The sequence below is a fragment of the Papio anubis genome, chromosome X (genome assembly GCF_008728515.1).
Source record: "Papio anubis isolate 15944 chromosome X, Panubis1.0, whole genome shotgun sequence".
Taxonomy (NCBI): Eukaryota; Metazoa; Chordata; class Mammalia; order Primates; family Cercopithecidae; genus Papio; species Papio anubis.
The window spans coordinates 362,568-369,774 of NC_044996.1; the positions used below are offsets into that span (position 1 = coordinate 362,568).

General features: G+C 39.7%; 1 long non-coding RNA gene across 1 annotated transcript; it reads left to right on the top strand.

Moving 5' to 3' along the window:
• The first annotated feature begins 314 nt into the window (after nt 1-314).
• On the top strand, nt 315-3,194 carry LOC116271880. Its single transcript, XR_004180633.1, has 2 exons — nt 315-2,225; nt 2,322-3,194. It is a non-coding gene; the product is annotated as an uncharacterized LOC116271880 (long non-coding RNA).
• Nucleotides 3,195-7,207: the final 4,013 nt, after the last annotated feature.

The following is a 7,207-nucleotide window of genomic DNA, read 5'->3' on the forward strand; positions in this document are numbered from 1 at the left end:
TCACTGTACATAGCACTGTATCTGGACCCTGGGTTCAAGATGCTCAGCTGAATCGATGGGAGTAACGAGCGGTATATGACGACCATAAAGTCAAGAAAGTGGTGGAAAGGTAGTAGAATTTTAGTTCTAGTAAACCTTGATAAACCACCATAAATAGAAGCACCTATGGCTTCAAATCTGTTTAATAAAGGCAATTGACTGCCCCGGCCCAATCCTTCAGAATGGGAGAGTGACGCCCTAGCACCGGGCGAAGTCCCGGGCGCCAGAGGCACCCACCCCGCACAGCCGGAAGGAGTGGGGCGGGGCCTAGAGGCTCTCCGCTGGGCCCGAGCGGGCTGGGGGAGGGGAGCGTCGGGTCGACGGTTTTGGGGGTGAAAAGGCAAAAGGCGGGTGAAAGGCTGCCTCCCGAGGCTCTCCTTGCTTGGAATTCTGCCCACTCTGCGAAGTTAGGAGTCACGACCTCCAGCACAGGTGGGTTCCGTCCCGTGGGTCAGGGAAGGGGTGTCCCGATGGGTGCTGCGGGTGGATTTGCCCAGGCGCTGGCTTTCAGGCCTGTCGCAGTGGGCGGCGGAGGCTCTCACCCGGGCTGCTGGGCCCAAGGGCGATGGTACTCACCTTAACCCTGGCGGAGGAGAAGGCCACTCCTGCCTTGCCGCAGGGCTGTCGTCACGATCTGTGCCAGTTGCGCTACAGAGTCTGCCCGGAGATCAGCGTGAGGCCAGATGGGCCCAGCGCTCAGGAAGAGCTGGAAGAGCTGGAGCAAGCTGGCGTTGGGACTGACGCCCAGTGTACATTGTTTCAATCTCGGTCGAACTTTACAGCCCTGGATCTGTCACTGACTTGGTGTTTAGCTTTCAGCGAGTCCCTGCCCTCTCCCTGCCTCACTTTGTTCGGCAGTAGAGTGGAAGGTGGAACTCAGCTGTCTACAAGATCTTGCAGCACTTTCTTTCGTCCTCATATCAACTAATGTTCTCTGCCCAGATTTTACCCTTTGTCTGCCCCTCTGAAGCAAGGCACTGGGTAAGTTAGGCTACGAAGTTTTCTTTCTCTTCCGAAAACAATGGAAAAGCCTTTAAATACTCCCGACTGCCCTGGAAACGACATTCAAACCATTAATTGAATGTCAACTCTAAAGAATGTGTTTCTGAATGCCATACTATTAAACATTTTAACCAGATGATTGCCTAAAATTATGTGTGTTGAGTGGACATAGTACACTGCCTAGCAAAAGTCTCATGATAAACAAGTTGGGTGCTTTAACTCAGTCGCTGAAAGCAAAACTTGAGCTCTCATATTTAAGAAACACCTTCATCATCCACTCCCATGCAGTAGTCTTTTAGTGTTGCTTGTAGCTTGGTTTGCCCTTTCAGGACACACTGTAGTAAAAATTACATACACTTTATTTTACATTAAGTTAACTATAAAGAGAAAGGCCTATAAACATTATGGATCAACATTTTGGTGTCAACTTCTGGTTTCTCCTCATTAAGGAACTGGTGATAATGATAATTGTGACCATATATTATGCAAAATACTATAATTGTCACAACCACCCCAAGACATTAAGTATGGTTATTTATCATAAGGCTTTAAAATCTTATACTTTATCTCATAAACAGTGTGATGAACGGAATGTTTACTGCGGTGGTTGAGTCTGGGGGCTTGTTTAGCGTGCCCCACCTAGTTCTTTATTTCTTGGAAGCTTGGACTGGAACAGATCACTTCTTTGTTTTGGCGTCTGTTTCAGGAACCACCATTTGTTCTGTATTTCTGCTTGTCAACCCTGGGAACAGCAGTAAAACCAGCCAAGCAGATCACTTGGTGTTTACAATATTTCTGACAGCTGTGTTTTCTGCCTCCAAGGGGTGGGAGGGGGACCCATAGATTAATAAACCTCTTTGTTGGGAAGAGTCTCTTCCTGCTTGGAGCAAAACAGAATGCAGATCCATCAGTTGGGCACCACTGTGGTCCCCTTTCTCTAACACTAAGCATCCCCCATGCTCATATGGGCTGTACATGCGCCTGCCATTGCCCTGTGTAAAGATTTACAGGATAAGAAACCCTTGAAAGAACTCAGCCTGCTCCATACCTGTAGCTTCTAGGGAAGGAGTGACTGATATGTAGGTGAGTGTTCTTCTGGACGAGAGAAAGACCTCATGATTCCCCAAATGGTTTGAAAAGTGAGAAGAAAATTGTGCTGGACATCTACTGAGCCAACCTTAAGGGTGAGTTTTCTACTGGCTATTTGGCAGGACCTGATGTCTGCCTCGTTTAGCCCTATTTTTACTCTATTCATCATACTCTGTTCGTTCACTCCAAAGGCAATCAATGAATGTCAACTCTGTGCCAGGATGCTGATCCATTCACTGAGATTGGCAGCGCGGGAGGACAGCCAGTTCGGGAGGACAACAGGAATTCAACTTTAAGCATACTCAGTCTGAGGCCTCCTCACCTTTCCCCACTCCCTATATCTAACCACTACAAAATCTTGTCACTTCTACATCTTGAATATTTAAAAAATCCATCCACTTCTCTTTGCCCCTATGGCCACTCCAGATTTCAAGCCAGCAACATTCTTTTTTAATTGATTTTAAAATTTTTATTTTAAAAGACCAAATGGTTGCTTGACCTTCGACTCTCATGAGAAAACCACAACCCTTACTGTCACCACCACCACCACCACCACAGCAACAACAACAAACAGCCTAATGACCTCTGTGTGATCCCTAATACATTGGCAAAGTAAAGAGATGAATGTTCTCTTTTGTTTTCTTGATGCTGAATGTGTTTAAAAACATGTTTAGGATAATTAGCGTGCCCTAAAATTCATGTATTTAAAGTGATTTTATAAATTTATTGGGTGGTGCAACCATCACTACAATCTAATTTTAGAACACTTGCATCACGTCAGTGACATCTTCCTTGACCATTTGCAGTCAGTCTTCATTATCACTCCCAGCATCAGACAACCAGTAATCTACATTCTGTGCCTATGGATTTGCCTATCCTGAAAATTTCATCTAAATAATGTCTCCAAAGTTTATTAATGTTGTGGCATATATAAATACTTCATTCCTTTTTATAGCTGAGTGATATTCCATTGCATCAGTATACTACATTTTGTCTATCTAGTCATCAGTTGATGGACACTTGGATTGTTTCTATCTTTTGGCTATTGTGAATAAAGCTGCTATAAACATTTGTGTACAAGTTTTTGGGTGGACGTTCATTTTCAATTCTCTTGGTTAAACACCTATGAGTGGAATTACTTGGTCATATTATAACTGTATGTTTAATTTTCTGCCAAACTGTTTTCCCAAGGGGCTGTACTATTTTACAGTTGTTAGATTTATATGAACTACTAGCAACGTATTTCTTCACATCATCACCACTTTTGTTATTTCCCCGTTTTTTTTTTTCAAATGTGTAGCTATTCTTGTGGGTGTGGAGTAGTATCTCATTGTGATTTAGATTTGCATTTCCCTAATGGCTAATTGAGCATCTTTTTATTTGATTGTTAGATATTTGTATATGTTCTTTGGAGAAATGTCTCCTCACATATATTGCCCATTTCTGATTAGGTTGTTTCCTTACTATTGAGATGTAAGAGTTGCTTATATACAAGTCCTTTATCAGATATGTAGTTTGAAAATATTTTCTCCAAGTGTATGGTTTGTCTTTTCATTTTCTTACTATCGTATGTTGAAGAACAAAGGTTTTTACTTATTTTACTTTTATTTTAGTTTCAGAGGTACAGGGCCAGTTGGTTCTATAGATAAATTGTGTGTCACAGGGGTGTGGCGTACATATTATTTCATCACACAGGCAATAAGCATAGTACCCAATAGGTAGTTTTTTGATCCTCCCCCTCCTCCTAACCTCCATCCTCAAGTAGACCCCAGTGTCTGTTGTCCCCTTGTTTGTGTCCATGTGTACTCAACATTAGCTCCCATTTATAAATGAGAACATGTAGTGTTTGGTTTTCTGTTCCTGTGTTACTTTGCTTAGAATAATGGCCTCCAACTCCATCTATGTTGCTGCCAAGGACATGATCTCATTCTTTTTATGGCTGCATAGTATTCCATGGTATATATGTACCAAATTTTCTTTATCCCATATACCATTGATGGGCATTTAGGTTGACTCCATGTTGTTGCTGTTGTCAGTAGTGCTGTGAAGAACATATGCATGCATGTGTCTTTATGGCAGAATGATTTATATTTCTTTGGGTATATACCCAATAATGGATGACTGGGTCAAATGGTAGTTCTGTCTTAAGTTCTTTGAGGAATTGTCAAACTGCTTCCCACAGTGGCTGAACTAACTGACATTCCCAGCAGCAGTGTATAAGTGTTCCCTTTTCTTTGCAACATTCAACATCTGTTATTTTTGACTTTTTAATAATAGTCATCCTGACTGGTGTAAGATGGTATTTCATTGTGGTTTTCATTGATTAGTGATGTTGAGCATTTTTACATATGCTTATTGACCACATGTATGTCTTCTTTTGAAAAGTGTGTATTCGTATCCTTTGCCCATTTTTTAATGAGGTTGTTTGGTTTTTGCTTGTTAATGTAAGTGCCTTATAGAGTCTAGATATTAGCACTTTGTCAGATGCCTAGTTCGCAAATATTTTCTCCCATTCTATGTGTTGTCTATTTACTCTATTGATAGTTTCTTTTGCTGTACAGAAGTCCTTCAGTTTAACTAGGTGCTATTTATCAATTTTTGTTATTGTTGCCGTTGCTTTTGATGTCTTTGTCATGAAATATTTGACAGGGCCCATGTCTAGAATGGTATTGCCTAGGTCTTCTTCAAGGGTTTTTATGGTTTTAGTTGTTACATTTAAGTCTAATCCATTTTGGGTTGATTTTTGTATATGGTGTAAAGAAGGGGTCTGGTTTCTATCTTCTACACACAGCAACCAGCAATCCTAGCACCATTTGTTGAATAGGGAGTATTTACCCTATTACTTGTTTTTGTCAGTGTCAAAGATCAGATGGCTGTAGGCACACAACTTTATTTCTGGGCTCTCCATTTTGTTCCATTGGTCTATATGTCTGTTGTTGTACCAGTACCATGCTCTTTTGGTTACTGTAGCCTTGTATAGTTTGAAGTCAAGTAATGTGATGCTTCCAGGTATGTATTTTTGCTTAAGATTTCTTTGGCTATTTGGGCTCCTTTTTGGTTCCATATGAATTTTAGAATAATATTATTTTAATTATGTGAAGAATGTCATTGGTAGTTTGATAAGAATAGCATTGAATCTATAAAATGCTTTGAGCGGTATGGCTATTTTAACAATATTGATTCTTCCTATCCACGAGCATGGAATTATTTTTCATTTGTTTGTATCATCTCTGATTTCTTTCAGCAGTGTTTTGTAATTCTCATTGCAGATATCTTTCATCTCCCAGGTTAGCTGTATTCTCAGGTATTTTATTCTTTTTATGGCTATTGTGAATGGGATTGCATTCTTTATTTGGTTCTCAGCTTGGACATTATTGATGTATAGAAATGCTACTGATTTTTGCACATTGATTTTGTAGCCTGAAACTTTGCTGAAGTTGTTGATATGATCTTGGAGATTTTTGTCAGAGACTATGGGGTTTTCTATGCATAAAATCATATTGTCTGCAAACAGAGATAGTTTGACTTCCTTTCTTCCTATTTGAGTGCCTTTTATTTCTTTCTTTTGCCTGATTGCTCTGGCCAAGACTTCCCATAGTATGTTGACAGTGGGCATCCTTGTCTTGTTCCAGTTCTCAGGGAGAATGCTTCCAGTTTTGCTCATTCAGTATATGTTGGCTGGGGGTTTGTCATAGATAGCTCTTATTATTTTGAGGTATGTTCCTTCAGTGCCTAGTTTGTTGAGAGTTTTTAATATGAATGGATACTGAAATTTATCAAAAGCCTTTTCTGCATCTGTTGAAATGAACATGTGGTTTTTGTTTTTAGTTTCGTTTATGTGATTAATAACATTTATTGATTTGCAAACATTGAACCAACCTTGCATCCCAGGGATAAACCCTGCTTGATCTTGGTGAATTAGCTTTTTGGCATGCTACATTCTTCACGGATATTGGCCTGAAGTTTTCCTTTGTTGTGGTGTCTTTGCCAGGTTTTAGTATCAGCATGCTACTGGCCTCAAAGAAGGAGTTAGGAAGGAGTCCCTCCTCAATTCTTTGGAATAGTTTCAATAGGAATGGTACCAGCTCTTCTTTTATGTCTGGTAGAATTCAGCTATGAATCCTTCTGTAACTGCGTTTTTTTCTGGTTTGTAGGCTTTTCATTACTGATTCAGTTTTGGAACTTGTTAGTGGTCTGCTCAGGGTTTGAATTTCTTCCTGGTTCAGTCTTAGGAGGTTGTATGTTCCAGTAATTTATCAGTTTATTCTAGGTTTTCTAGTTTGTGTGCAGAAAGGTGTTCATAATAGTCTCTGATGTTTTGTTGTTTTTTTTTTTTTTGGTATTTCTGTGGGGTTGGTGATGATGTCCCCTTTATCATTTTCATTTTTGATTACTTATGTCTTCTCTTTTTTTCTTTGTTAGTCTAGCTAGCAGTCCATCTTATTTATTCTTTAAAGAAACCAGTCTCATTGATTTCATTGATTTTTTTAAATCATTGAATCTTATAATCTTTCCTCTTGATACTGTTTTAGCTGTGTCTCAGAGATTCTGATATGTTGTATCTTTGTTGTCATTAGTTTCCAAGAATTTATTGATATCTGACTTAATTTCATTGTTTACTCAAAAGTCATTCAGGAGTAGGTTGTTTAATTTCCGTGTAATTTTACAGTTTTGACCAATCTTCTTGGTATAGATTTCTATTTTTATTGTGCTGTGGTCAGAGAATGTGGCTGGTATGATTTTTGTTGTTGTCGGTTTTAATTTGCTGATAATTGTCTTATGGCTGACTGTGTGGTCGATAGAGTATGTGCTATTTGCAGATGTGAAGAATGTATAGTCTGTTGTTTTCAGGTGGATTGTTGTGTAGATGTCTGTTAGCTCCACTTGATCAAATATTGAGTTCAGGTCCCAAATATCTTTGTTAGTTTTCTGCCTCGAGGATCTGTCTAATACTGTCAGTGGGGTATTGAAATCTTCCACTATTATTTTACAGTTATCTAAGTTTCTTCATAGGTCTCTGAAAACTGGTTTTATGAATCTGGGTGCTCCTGTGTTGGCTGCATATATATTTAGGATA